General features: G+C 37.5%; 1 protein-coding gene across 1 annotated transcript in view; it reads right to left on the bottom strand.

Moving 5' to 3' along the window:
- Positions 1–16,147, bottom strand: part of LOC134749432 (hemicentin-2-like) — a 318,341-nt gene that overhangs the window by 212,583 nt on the left and 89,611 nt on the right. The window lies entirely within an intron of this gene.

A 16,147-nucleotide genomic window follows, 5' to 3' on the forward strand; every position in this document is an offset into this window, starting at 1 on the left:
CATTTTTAGGGCTGAAGATAATGTGTGTAAAAAATCTTCACGGCATTGTAAGATCTTTATTCTTTTATGTCAGAACAATAAAACGAATGTACATTTTCTTTGTCCTCAAGTGTAAGTACTAAATATAAAGGGGATTTAAAATTATTGCGCCGTCTTTAGGGTAGAAAGATTTGAATACATTTAGGACGATTTATGTATGTGACCGGCTTCATCCATTATACAGGATGCTATAAAATACGGGAACGATTGCTCATTGTACTTATAGGAATTGTATAAATATATTTCACAGTGAAATATCGACTTAATACTGGGTGTGTAAGGTTGAATTTTACTTGCCAGCTGACGCTTTGCGAAGCTTTCACGAAGTGACGGTATAATTTACCTGAAAAGGAAAAAATGAAATATAATTGAGGTTCAAGTTATTTCACAAAGATACGATTTACATACAACTGTCTGGTGTTTCTTTTTCTTGTAAATATATATAATTAGTTAGTATATCTCTGCGTGATAGAATCAGAAATGATGATATCCGCAGTAGAACTAGGGTCACCGACATATCTCGCAGAATTGCAAACCTTAAGTGGCAGTGGGCGGGGCACATTGCTCGCGGAACTGATGGCCGGTGGGGCCGGAAGGTTCTGGAGTGGCGTCCGCGTACCGGAAGACGAACTGGCGGTAGGCCTCCAACGAGGTGGAGCGACGACCTGGTGAAGGTCGCGGGAATTCGGTGGATGCGAGCGGCACAGGATCGGTCGGAGTGACGAGCCTTGGGGGAGGCCTATGTCCAGCAGTGGACGTCTATCGGCTGACATGATGATGATGATGATGATGATGATGATGAGTTAGTATATTAATAACGGATGTCACCCAATATACATAGAAAAAGATTCTACCTATACCTAAGTGGTAGGGGATGTGTTATAAGAAATGGTGTATGATGTAATTGAATATTGCAGCTCATCATCATCATCATCATCATCATGTCAGCCGATAGACGTCCACTGCTGGACATAGGCTTCCCCCAAGGCTCGCCACTCCGACCGATCCTGTGCCGCTCGCAACCACCGAATTCCCGCGACCTTCACCAGGTCGTCGCTCCATCTCGTTGGAGGCCTACCGGCAGTTCGTCTTCCGGTACGCGGACGCCACTCCAGAACCTTCCGGCCCCACCGGCAGCTCATTGCATAGTAATTTGCAAGTAAATGAGTAACTATGTGTGATAATACCTACTAGACAATAAGCTAGTGCTTAATAGCCTAAAAACGGTGCGAAGGTTGGCCATCGCCATGCAACGTGGTAACTCGTGGCAAGTGTGATGGGTACCTTTGTAGCCGACACAGCTCGCAGAGGTTTTTTTGAATAGCATAGTATTTATTTATTAATTTACATAGTTAAGTTTTATGTTTATGATTGTAAATATCTGAAAATGGGGTTTATAGTGCTCTCAACAATTTCAATACAGACAAAGCACCGACCGAAATCACTGTCTGTCTGTCCCTGTGTATGCTTAGATTTTTAAAACTACGCAACTGATTTTGATGCGGTTTTTTTAATAGATAGAGTGATTAAAGAGGAAGGTTTGTATGTATATTGTCGTATGTGTGGCGAAGAGGAAGAGACAATAGAACACCTTATGTGTGAATGTCACGCCCTCGCCAGACAAAGAATGAAGGACTTTGGAACAGGCTACCTGGTACCAAAGGAATTCAAAAAGCTACCCATAAGGTCCATCATCCAGCATATGGAGATGGTGGGGAAGGCTCTTGAGTAGCGGACGGATCTTTCCTAGGGGGTAACTGCACAAAAGATCCCTATGGGTCGAAGTGTATCCGTAAGGGCCCCCGAAACTATAAGATAAGATAAGATAAGATGTATAATACATCAGCATTGCACCCGTGTGAAGCCGGGGCGGGTCGCTAGTTAGTAATAACACATAAACTTTACTACTAGCCTTTCTTACCAAGACCTTAAACAATATGCAGTAAAAGAAGCCAGAATATGTAAATCTGCTTCCCTAGGAAGGTAATGGAATAAAAAAGGGGATGCAAAATTTATGCGGTTACCGGTAAAAGGGGCCATATAATATTTTGATTGCTTTTCGGAGAGGCTATTTATTACCTAACTTAAACTAAGTCTGATTCTATCTATCGATATGTTTAGTACTTAAACCGAATTGAAAGAATGGAGGTTCTCAATTCGTCCGAATCTTTTTTTGTGTATGTTCACCGCCTACTTGGTGACTAAAGGGTGGGCCAAAAACACGTCGACTAAATTTTTGTATGAATATTTTTCTTACACCAAAGAGAATAAAGTATTTTTTTGTCTGTGTTTACAGGCTTTTTCAAAATGTAATTAAAAATTAAACCAAGAGAACCCCTATTGTTAATTTTTACCCGACTACGGCAACGCAAAAGGAGGGTTATGATTTTGACAGATGTATGTGGGTATGTATATATGTATGTATGTATATTCATTTGTTATGAGACTTCTAAATATAATTTAACAAACGATGGGTCATTCGAATCATCTGAATCATCTGCTGGTTATAGGCTATAAAGTCAGGAACCAAAAAAAAATAATTAAATAATGATAACGTAACTATCGATAACGTGTTGTATATCATTTGAAAGGGCTTAATTAACACATTTTAAATTTATAAATAATATTGTCTGCTTCTGCGCCCGGCTTTAACAATAATAAATGCTAAAACATTAATTTATCGGTTACATCGAACTACGAAAGTACAAATCTACAAGCGCTCTGGATTCTATCCGCGCGTTACCCGGCTACGGCGATACAAGACGGATCAAGCAAAAGGTTTGGCCGCTACACAGGGTGTTTTTTATGACCTTTAATATTTTACAACGTGAATAGGTCATACTGTTCAACTTTCACTAAAGGATCAACCCCAAATCGCAAAAAAAATTAACCCCCCCATAATGTCAACATCAGACCAGCCAAAATGTAAGAAACAGTTAATTTTTTATGAGATCTTCCGTCCGACTTGTTTGCGTTATTTATAGGTTTTTAGTAATAATGATTTATTAAATGCATCAATTAATACAGAGAAACACATATATCTTACATTTTACTTCCTTCCGACATCCGATATCGGATCGGACAATGCGAAAACGCTCTAACTGTGAAAATGGCATCTCCTACAAGAATAGACGTAATAATAATTGTCTGAAAGTAAAACAGAAATGAGAGGTAGAACTTAATGTTTGCTAAAAATACAGACAAAAGGCTCTTTCAAAAGTGACGTCATTCGTAAATCAAAGCTCCATTCACCGTTTGAAAGAGTAAATAAACAATAACTGGCTAAAAATACCCACTAATGTGTTTATTTTAGTACATAATAACTCAATACAGATACTGGAATATAAAAGTTATCAAGGCTGTAAGCTGTAAGTGAAACTCGCTCGTATGAAACGCGTGTGCATTGGTCATTACACACATCGGCTTTCTTATTGCGCGCTCGCTTACAGCTCGCGCGCACAATATCGCCTCGTGTGTGATAACCAACTTAGCACACTTGTATCATAATGTACTATTACAGTACATATGGTGCTACTTTACCGCACTAGTGCGATAATAAATTTATATATTTCGGGGATCTCGGAAACGGTTCTAACGATTTCGATAAAATTTGCTATATGAGGGTTTTCGGGGGGAAAAAATCGATCTAGCCAGGTCTTATCTCTGGAAAAACGTGCATTTTTGATTTTTTATATGTTTACCCTCTCCTATTGTCTCCTATACTCGTACATATGTCTCCCAGATATTTGCATTTATACATGTTTGAGTAAAGATATTTACTGTTAGATATCTACTATACCAGCATTACTGTCGCAGTATTGCGGCGCAACATTGATGCCTACTGAATTGCTGCCGGCAACAGTAGTACCGGTGTAGTCTCAATAGGGTATTTAACAAATTTTTATTAATGGTATCAGTCGATCAGGTTTGTTTTTGAGGATCAAAAGTCTGTATGGGACCCATTGCCTTAAAGCAATACAAAAGTCACAAACGATGGTCAAAGTCTGGCATCCGCACTTTACTGACGAAACGCTTCTGAACAACATGACTGTATCGTCGCTATTGCTTAGAAGCCGTTTCGATGAATGGAAATCAAGGAAATTGCGATTTTCTCGTTGAAATATTGCGTTTATGTACATTATTGCCATTTTTTTTTTATAAAATGTAAGGAATCGAATGGTTACTATTAGTTATTCCTATTTGAAAGTAAAAAAAAAATTGAAGCTGAGGTCTTGTATTTTTTTAATGTTCCCATATATTTTTTTAGTTTCTAATTTATTGTGATAAATTGCTAATTTTCTATCTATTTAACTAGATTTAGTTATAAGTATGCGTATAGTAGAATTTTTCAATTATAAATTTAAGGTCTGTTTTGAATCAGCTGGTTTTTAAGATGTAATAAACCACGGGTTTTATAACGGTTCTGTCAATTTTGGTGCCTGCAGAACCCTAAAAGAGGTCATTCCGCCATATATGTTTACAGCCGCCCTATACATATAAAGTTACAAACATTGTAATAAAACAGTAATTTGTCAAAACGACCGGACTGTAACCTTATTTATTGATGTGGTTTCGTAGTCCAATCAATGAGAACGTTACACGGAGGTACAGTCACGTCTAAAACTACCAATATGTAAAAAGTGCCAAAAATATATATGACCTTATTGCCCGTATATTAAGGTACCTAGTGTATACAGTATATTTTAGAAATTAGATATATATATTTTTTGATTCAAAGACAAGCTAGAGTCGAGGGCCATCATATCGTTGCATATCAAGTAACATGCGAGATTTGTCAAAGTTGCAATTGTCAGTTCATTTCTAACAAAACGTCATCTTGACTGTTATAGAATCAGTATAGAACTCGTATACAATAGAGGTCACATCTAATTGCTTTGTTTCTCAGAGATGTCCTACATTTGAATATAATTAAAAAATGTGTTATCGATACTATAAAATAAACTTTAAGATTCCACCACAGATACAGGTGTCTAATATATCGTATCTGAATATATTATAGGGAGGTTATGATATGGATGTAAATAAACTTAATAATGTACCTACACCTACACAAGTTTTTGTACCGAGTAAAATATAATTGGATATAGGTAATACTAGGTAACAGCTACGATAAATGTTAAACATAAAATAAACATTCCAAATACCTACCTCAAAGTATGTGTATAAACCGAAACTCGAAAACAAAGGGATAGATTTATTATCTGGTTGTAATAAAAAGTACTTTTATTTCGGGTGAATGTTCTGAATATTTTACCTTTATATTTGACGAATAAACAATGAATATTTTTATTATGTTATTAAACTGGCAGAAAATATCGGCAGTCATAACTTTTTAGGCGGATCTATGAGCCCTCTGTTAGAATCAGAATCAGAATCATCGCATTTATTCGTGATAAACTATGACATACAAAAGTATAAAAGAACAAAGAAATATAAACATAAAAATAAATAGTTTACCACGAAATGGTCCCGCCTCAGCATAATGCTAACCCAAAAGTCAGCGCTGATCTTCCGGCGAAACCATTTTGAGGGCCACGAACGAACGCAGCTGTACGACACGGCCCTATTTTAAAACACAGAACGCGACTTTGCGGCGGCGAATGGGCGGCGATCAGCGCCATCTAATCTGCCGGTGAGATGTCATGATGACATAGAGGGCCATGTCGTACATGTGCTGATTAATGTATTATTTATATAAAAAAATAATATATAACACTAGTATTTGGTACAAGCAAAAGAAAATCAACGTGATTACATAACAAAAACTAAAAATACAATCTTACAATATAAAATAGTGGATGTGTTTACTTTGCCAAAGTGAAAGTTCGTACATACGACTGACATTGTTACGAGTTACTTACGATACGAGATACGAGTTACTTACGATATTGAATCGCAGTGCAGTGTTACTATCTGCAATGTTCCGTTGCAGCATTGCTGCCGACTGCATTGCTGCAGGAAACTCAAATTCTCAAAAACTCAAATTTAATATCAATGGCTTGATAAAGTTACCTTTTCTTATAGCAATGCACACCTTACTACCTCAAAATCTGCTGCAGCAGTTATTATATTATATTTGAATCGCACTAAACATACAAATTGATGTCATGTAGTGATACATATATATTTATAACTTAAATATAACCTTAAACAAACATTGTTTCAATCTTCATTCACAAATGACATTAATTTGGCCAATAATATATTCGTCTTCAATCCACCCATTTTCCCAAAAACGAACGTAGAGTTAATGGCTGAACAGCGAACATTTCCTTAAAATAAATAACTTGAAAATGGGGAAAAAATGCCTTACACCGCTACGTCGTTAGTGGATCCCATCGAATCCATCGATCAATCTAATAACAGAAGCGGGGTAGCCTCTACCTCGGGAATTCACATTAAACTCACTTGAAACTCTCGCGTTTTGTACACATACTCGTCATTACCGGATCTAACGCGATTAAATTTCATTATTTTACCTTTTCTCCGACGTTTCAACTAGCACATACCGAACATACTACATACACACACTACATATTATACATACTACATACTAGTACATAGCGAACATTTATATAAACTAATGTCGGGTAGTGTTGTTTACCGATATCGTGCCAATATCTCAATTGACATTTTGCTGGGACGTTAGTCTTCCGTGACCACAGCTAGTGCAACCTAGTTGAAACGTCGGAAAAAAGGTAAAATAATGAATTTAATCGCGTTAGACCCGGTAATGACAATAATTATGTAAACTTACTTGACTTGAAACTGACTGTTCTAATTAAACCGACTAAATTTTTTTTTTATTTTTAAGCAAATCCATTGAACTCGTAGTTTTCCTTTGAAACATGATCTAAGTACATAATAATTGTATGAGTGCACTGACGTTTGACTAAAAGTAATAAAACTGCAAAATAAAATAAAATAAAATACAAAGAAAAACCGCCAAATTACAATTTGAGTATAAAATGAGATGTCAGTGAGGTATGATTAACCCTTCGAAAGCCAAGAATTTCTAAAGGTGTCGTCGTCGTCCTAAACTAGTCGAGCCGACAGCGGCAAGGACAACTATATAGGTAGGTGTTTGCGGACGCTCGGCTGTCAAAGTAACCGTCACACTTTCAAGTATAAGGTTTACATTAGCTCGCTTGCGCCCAGGATCTAGGCGTGTCAGTGACGTTTTTGTTTGACATATAGCGTTTAAAAGGTTAAGATTAAGAACGTTTTTGACAATGAAAAAATACTAACAACTTTAAAAACATTAATTACGTCATTATTCATTAAATTAAAGGTGACATTCAGATGTCAACTGAAGATGCATTACTGTTCGACATTACTGCAGCAGCGGCGTTGATATCGCAGTGTATCTGTCAGTTGCTTTGATAAAATGAGTGACGTTCGCTGACGTAATTGACAGATACAGCCGCAAGGCCGCAACGGTAGTTTGGCAACAGTAATGCAGCAGCAGTTGACGCTCAAACATCACTTATAAACGCTTAAAATGTTGTGTATTTTTTTTTATTGATGTTAAAAACACGTCACGTCTGCCTGGTGCCGATGGTTAGAGTTACGTGTATTCAAGCGTACATCAAAATGTGCGTTCGACCACACTAACAGGCCGAATAGAAAATGCCTTCATAAATACTGGCTGCGCTTTTCGGAAAAACCTTTAAATGGCTGCACAAAACGGCGGAAAGTTTATATTTATGATAAAACTATCCAACTATTGAAATATTGAGGTTTCCAACGGCCTTGCCAAGTGTAATAAAATTTTAATTAGTAGATGGAAAATTCGCAACTTTCATATTGGGATATTTTATATTTAAAGTAAGCATATTCGCTGTATTTTAGCAGCCTTTTATTTTTATTTAACTGAGTTATTCGTTAGTTTATTATGCATGCTATAAACTTGCAAATTGATTTACTTATATGTAGCAAGTGACATACATATCATAACATTTTTAAGCGCAGGTATTTAAAATAATTTTACACTTAAAGGCTTTCGGAGTGTTAAATTATTAGATTTATATTGACCGGGATATACACCGTGATTACCTTTTGTATTCCAAAATATTTAGATCAGTACGGTTTTTACTCACTACTATACCTTCACTTGACGACTCCATCTGCGGACTGCCCCGCGCCCCCCGCCCCCGCCCCATCAGCGCGTGCGCAACGAGCGACCGCCGCGGACACTTGTGCCTGAGGAAGGATTCCCAAAGAATCCTAAACATGTCGCCAAAAGCAACTAAAAATAATAGTGAGTAAAAACCGTACTGATCTAAATATTTTGAAATATGTCTCACGATAGTTTAAGTTCGACCTTTTGTATTGTTTTTGAGCTCCCGATATTCGATATTTTATATCGGGAGCTCAAAAACAATACAAAAGGTAATCACGGTCTATACCCGGTCAATATAAGTCTAGTGAAACTAACCGTGAATCATTCAAAACTGTCAAGTTATTTCCATGCGTGTATTAAAAAACAAGCATTCAAAAAACTTACAGTAAGCGACTTTCCTGTGAGGGATGAAAAAGTCGACAGCGTTACCTTGGTGATTTTAACAGATCGAAGATTTCCACCCCTCTTTTACCTTTGATTCTTTGTGACTTTTACATTTTACCTGTGGTTCATTTGGCTACTTTGATATATTTGACGAGTGCATAAATAGCTTATAAGGTATTTGCTTCACTTACTTCTATTTGTATAAGAACACTTTACGTGACAACTTAATACAGATTAAATGTATTCGTTTTTTTTTAACATGGAAAGCCAAGTAGGTCGGACAAATCCAGCCCTATTACTATTTACCCTGAGAACTCATTCATTTGAAAACTAATTTACCTCATAAAGGGGCTCCAGAAACATCTTAATAGGCTAAAGTAGCTAATAGTACAGCGCCATCTATTCTGTAATTGGGCTTTTATAAAACTAAATATTAAGTCGTTGTTGTCTGTGTTGTGTTTTTTAGGAAATTAAAGGAAAGTTTTTGTTTGAAGTAGGTGCGTGCAAGATTCTGGGAAAGTTGTAATGAGAACTTTATATGGACTGCTTGTTTGAAAAGATTTATAATGCATACGATGACATTCAATTACTTACACGTAATATTTTGTTGGTTTTGTTCGTGACGCCGAAATACGAAAGTAAAAGCACGCAGATAGTAAAAGTTGTTACGCACTTTTCATTTCGAAATTATGACAAGGTAGAAATCCAATATTATTTTCTGAGTGTTGTGACATTTTTATTTATTAAAGGTTTTTGATAATAGAAGAAGAAAATTTGAGAATTGCTTGTTTTATTATTTACTAGCGACCCGCCCCGGCTACGCACTGGAGCCCGTTTATCAAAAGCTTGTAGCTTGTAATACAAGTGGAAGGCCCTTTTTGACAGCTTTTGTTAGAAAGGGACTTCCACTTGTATTACAAGCTACAAGATTTTGATAAACGGGCCCTTGGTAGTTCAACTAATTTACACAAAACCTTTACATATTATACATACCTTCCTCTTGAATCACTATCTATTAAAAAAACCGCATCAAAATCCGTTGCCTAGTTTTAAAGATCTAAGCATACATAGGAACAGACATACATACAGAGCGGAAAGCGACTTTGTTTTATGTGTAGTGATGAAGAAGCTTAAAACCTGTAGGTAGTATTTTCAATTTGAAAGTTTATTTTCATAACTTGGGCCAAATAAAAACGTCTAAGTTGAAAACTTACAGGTTTCAGCAATAGATATCATTTTATCAACCGGCATCAAGAAAATTAAATCACCCACGTCTAGTATGAGTAGTACGTGTTACTATTTCCAGACAGATATTTGCCATTAGTATATATTTCACGGACGCCATGTTATTCTGTTATTCAGCGTCATATTTCAGCTGGAATTATTGCGGGCTCGTTTCGCGTGATTGATGGGTTATCGGCTCACCTAACCTGCTTTCACAGATAGCTCTAATTCGCAAGCCATCCTGGATAACCACAGTATAACTTGAGCTTAACCTCCGTAACAATTATGCGACAGTATTGACCAAACTACGCTGGTGTTTTCAGTAAGCTTGGTAAGTGATTTGAATACATTTAGGTATTATTCGGTACAGTATAGGGCAAGGTAATTTGTCTAGACATTTAAGGGTCGGTAAGGTGCACATGGCTTTGGTCCGGTCGTTAATATTTGGTAACCTGAGCTGAGCAAGCTCGGTGACAGAATATGTAAATGTATCTTGTAGGTATTGTGTAAAAATAATTTAGAACATGAAATAAAACTATGAAAACGGATTATATCGCGTATATTGAATTTATACTACATCCCGACGTTTCGAACCCTTTACAGCGTTCGTGGTCAACAGGTGACCGAGTCCGTTTGAGTTGGGTGGGTGGGTTCGTTTTCATAGTTTTATTTCACGAGTAACTATCGCGGTAACCGAAGAAAATATTATAATTAAAACAACTTTTTAAATCTGCCTAAATTTGCTTTGCTCGAAGGTTGACTGGTAGACAATGCCTTATAGACTTAAGCTTGCCTTTTGTAAGTTTGTATTTTCTTTTGTGCAATAAAGATTAAACAAATAAATAATGTTTGGTAGACCATTTTGTGATATATAAGCTTCGTAAACTAAATGATTTTTTTTGAAATTACTTTTATAGCTTTATAATTTATGGCTTTTACTTGTAACTATGATGTTGAATTAATAACAAAACATTAAATTAATTTCCTGCCTCGCATGGCCAAACTGTAGAATGAAGAATGAACTTTCGCCTGCGGTATTTCCGGACCGATATAACCTTCAAGAAAAGTACTTACTCCCAACTTAATACCGGCAGCGGACTTACAACTGTCTGCTGTCGAGTGTCCATGGGCGGCGGTACTCGCGTGCCATTCGGCGATTTGCCTGCTCATTTGCCTCCTATATCATAAAAAAAACAACGCGCATTTATAAGTCAGAGATGAGATTTTATGTAATGCTATAATGTAGTATACAAAAAAAAATCTTACGAATGCTCGCCCATATCACTACCAAAGATCAAAAATCTCACATTTATAAAACCGTTAACACTTTTACATTAAACCTCTGTAACGAGCTACTCCGCATTTTTCCCTCTCATCAATCTTGTTGGATGGCATACGTCATCTTTGTCCCTAAGGACTTCTTAAGACGGTCAAAAATATGTATACGTTTATCACTTTATGTTCACGCGCCTATGAGGCGTGAACTATATTCTTGATTTTATTATTGTAATAATGAAAACTTGTTAATATAATGAATCAGAATATTATTTATTGTGTTTAACATTGAATATATTGACATATCTTATTGTTTTTTTATAGCGAATGTTTTATGACATATATTTGAAATCATAGTTTTATAAGTAGCATCCGCGCTAGACCACAAAGGTTGGATCGCTAACACTTTATTACAAAGAAATAAGGACCAAATTTGTGGACATATCGTTTGACGTTATGTTTTTACTTAAAAAAAGGCTACAACTCATGATTTTAGGATTGTAGTAACGACCTTTTATAAATAATGATTACGCATGAAATTGGAGTAGATATTTGTAATCTGTTACTGAAAAATCTCTGTGTTTTGTCTAAATTTTTAGCAATAATAAGTGCTATAGCCTAGTATTGCTTTTTTTATACTACGTCGGTGGCAAATAAGCATTCGGCCCGCCTGATATCAAGCAGTCTCCGTAGCCTATGTACGCCTGCAACTTCACTCAGGAGTTACATGTGCGTTGCCGACCCTAACACTCCGCACCCTCGTTGAGCTCTGGCAACCTTACTCACCGGCAGGAACACAAAACTATAAGTAAGGTCTAATGTTATTTGGCTGCGGTTTTCTTTAAGGTGGAGGTACCTACTTCCTCAGTTGGGCTCTGCTCTAGATCTGGAATGACATCCGCTGTGCTGTGCCCTACAACACAAAGCGAGATGACATTCACAGTGCCCATACCTCTCTTTTGGACGTAGTTTAGGACATAGGTTTTAGGATATAAACTTGTGGATGTTCTTTTAATACTCTTTCAAACTTTCCAACGAATCGAATCCCAATTTTCTAACGAAAAGATAAGATGTACCAACCAAGTGACAAAATAAAATTTGCTGGTGTATAACAGTTATCCCCATATTATATCGGTAGGTTTTCTGACTTTTTCTTAATACTAGGTCAACGGGAAGCCCCTTACCTATAGATTTCGATTCCCCTGCGAGCGTTCACAATTGATTTAAATAAAGAAATTTGATTTTACTTTTCCACTGTACTAGAAGGTACTCGACACGTATCTACGTACATAAGTAGGTATAAATAATAACACACCTACGTCCCATTTCACACACCTCTCGATTAGATATAATCACACGTTACGGTAGTACGGTAGTGGAAGTAGAAAATTCTGTTTGAATATCAATTACCTACCAGTTCGATCAAATTGAAACCCACTTGGGTTATAAACCCATTTGAGGCACACGTGAATCGTACACACATTATAAACCCATTTGGGGCACACGCGGATCGTACTAATAGACTAGGGTCTAACGATCTTTTTTAGGGTTCGATACAAAAGGGTTGCCAACCTGTCGTCAAGCTCACCATATTTCGATACCATTTAATCTATAGAATGAGCTGATGCTTTTACTGATACTACTGGAGAGATAATATGTGACATACACAAGGCCTGGACAAATGGTGAGATGACGATAACTCTTTGCCTACACATGACCGACAGTCTCACGTGACCATTCACCTGACTTCCTGGGCCTCATAGTCGCCTCCAAAACCTCCCCTTATAGCGACCCCATACCACACACTAAATTTATCCTGAGTTCATAGCCATCAATAACTCTCTCGGCTCACTGTACACTGATATGCGTTAGTCAATCTACGTGAGACACATCATCCTCCTCATAATACCATAAGAAAGTTCAGGAATTGATATAAAAGCGATTATTCTAGCACTCACCCTTGATTTGTTCGCACACCACACAACCAACTTGTTTCCCGTCGTCCGAGCGTCTACCCACCTCTTCTTACCTAAAAATCATCACCGCCTAGCAAAAATATTAAACTTGAACGTGACTGTTAGCGCCATCTATCGCGATCTTCGCGACAAAAGGGTTGCCAACCAGAATTACTATTTTTATAAACTTGCTCTAGTCTTTAGCAGAATCGAAATAGGACAAATGTCGAAATCTCTAGAACAGTTCTGAAATTTTGTTATGTATGTTTATGTGCATTTTACCTGCATTGGGCTATAGCACAGATCCCTCTCGCGCGTGAGAGGCCTGTGCCCAGCAGTGGGACGTATATAGGCTGAAAAATTATTTATCATATTGTTTATAGTAGGCCTTGTTTTCATTTGACCTCGAGAAACCGCCGCCATCTTGGATATGTGTTTCATCCTTTAGGAATTTGCCTTTTACTCTGAATCTATGTACCATTGCCCACACTGTTAACTGACAGTTCGTAAACCTTATTACAAAAGCCATAAGGCCCACCGATGGACAGTTAAGAGTGTTGCAGTTTGTACTCTAAATATACGATTTAAGGCCACATTAAAGTTCATGCAAAAAATGTAAGCCCTGATGGGCCGTATTTTTATTAATACAATACAATACGAATATTCTTCAGGGACGTAATTATACGAAGTCTCTGAATTGTTTTTCTTCGTTGTATTGAAAAACCGGACAAGTGCGAGTTGGTCTCGCCCACCGAGGGTTCCGTACTTTTTAGTAATTGTTGTTATAGCGGCAACAGAAATACAATACATCATCTGTGAAAATTTCAACGGTTCATGAGATAGAGCCTGGTGATAGACAGACAGACAGAAGGACGGACAGCGGAGTTTTAGTAATAGGGTCCAGTTTTTACCCTTTGGGTACGGAACCCTAAAAAAGACGTCATTCGTAAACCAAAGCTTTCACCTTTTGAAAGAGTAAATAAACAATACCTGGCTAAAAATATCCACAAATTTCCTATTTCTTAACTTTTTGGTGAGGACACACTTAATTCTTTACACTCATGGTCACTATATACCTGTCATCTCCCCAAATACTTATTTAATTATGTAGTACTTTTCCGAGCTTTTAACTTCGTATCTAAGGGTCTATTCGTCGAGGTTCAATTGAAGGGTGAAATTAATTGGCCAACACACATCAGGACTAAGTTAATTGCGACCACCAGAACTTTCAGAGCAAAATGTACATACCTAATCAACGTCCTTAGTTGCAACAACACAGAAAACTTTGCAAGTTTTAGCTCGCTTTGGGACCGTCTCATAGACCACCGACGGACAGACTCCGCAAGATAAAATATTAATGACGACTGGCTGCCCTGCTTATCAGCATGTGCAGTACTTGCATGTAAAACATCGTTTAAATAAAGAACTTATTCAAAGAGAACAATTTAAATAATTGCATGACATTTCTACTGCGATTACTGTATGTTTTTGTTTTCTCTTATCTGGCTTTTACTCCCCGCAATTTTGCACAGGGTGAATTTGCCAATGTCGGTTTTTTGACTTTCACGCGTGAGGAGGAGTTCGGTATTCTTGGGAGGATGTATGTGGTTGGTATATGTTGTTATCACGGCAGGACTCTTCACGACACTCGCATAGATGCCAAGAACAGTTGTTGTTGTAACATACCTTGTCGGTGCTATTTCGCGCGTACAATTAGTTGCATCATACATCGTTTGTGCAAAAAGCATAGAGTCATATTCTGATTGTAATGCAGTTTAAACACATCATGCAGTTTAAAATCATCTATGAAGTTTAAACGACAGTTCTGAGCTACTATCATCAATTTGTACTTGTACAAGTATGCGAGGACTTAGGATGCCTAGATACGTTCAGATACGTTAATGATATTCGAATCGAGTGTTGCTTGTTGCCAGGCCTAATCTAATAACTAAATAATATTTTGAACCTTGAATCTTCTGCATGTTTAGACAATAGCTAGCGAGTGCGGTCATGTAAACACATGGTTTAAGGGTATCTGCATGAGCTAATGGCCGTGTTGGCAATGCTCCAAATAAATCCAAAAAAGGGCATTTAGATTATGAGGGTAAGTGATCCGTGAACCGCCTGCAAGAGAATGTCGATAGAAAAGCGGATATTACGTCAGTTCGGTTTGGGTTCGTCAAAGGATACATCAAAGGGAGACATAGATAGGTACACAGCTAGTAAGTGTACCGACGCTTCTGAATATTGAGTTTTACTTTGACGCTATAAATAAATTTTATGCATGAATTTCACATAAAGTACTGGATGTTACACAGGCTAATTACGTTACATCTACAAAACTGATGTAGACCTCAAAGATGATGCAGGACACAGGCGTCTTTTAACATTTAAATGGAGAAAGCATTGTTAATAGGGTTCCGTACCCAAAGGGTAAAAACGGGACCCTGTTACTAAGACTCCGCTTTCCGTCTGTCCGTCTGTCTGCCGCCAGGCTGTATCTCATGAACCGTGATAGCTAGACAGTTGAAATTTTCACAGATCATGTATTTCTGTTGCCGCTACAACAACAAATACTAAAAAGTACGGAACCCTCGGTGGGCGAGTCCGACTCGCACTTGTCCGGTTTTTTAATGGAATGTAATAAGTTCTAGAGCCTTTCTAGGCTAACTGTTGCGGCTTGAACAGAATAAAGTGAGGGAGTGTCATTATTATTCGTATTTTAATAAACTTAAACTTTAACATTAATAAAAAAAACCGGCCAAGTGCGAGTCGGACTCGCGCACCTAGGGTTCTGTACTTTTTAGTATTTGTTATAGCGGCAACAAAAATTACATCATCTGTGAAAATTTCAACTGTCTAGCTATCACGCTTAATGAGATACAGCCTGGTGACAGACAGACAGAAGGACGGACGGACAGACGGACAGACGGACAGACGGACAGACGGACAGACGGACAGACGGACAGCGGAGTCTTAGTAACAGGGTCCCGTTTTTACCCTTTGGGTATGGAACCCTAAAAATGGCTTGCTGCTGACTGTATCTAACGTACCTAAGCACGAGCGACTTAAATTCACTCCGCACTCGAAAAAGGAAGCTACATCCGAGACGGAATCGGAAACTTTA

Source organism: Cydia strobilella, chromosome 18 (assembly GCF_947568885.1).
Source record: "Cydia strobilella chromosome 18, ilCydStro3.1, whole genome shotgun sequence".
NCBI lineage: Eukaryota > Metazoa > Arthropoda > Insecta > Lepidoptera > Tortricidae > Cydia > Cydia strobilella.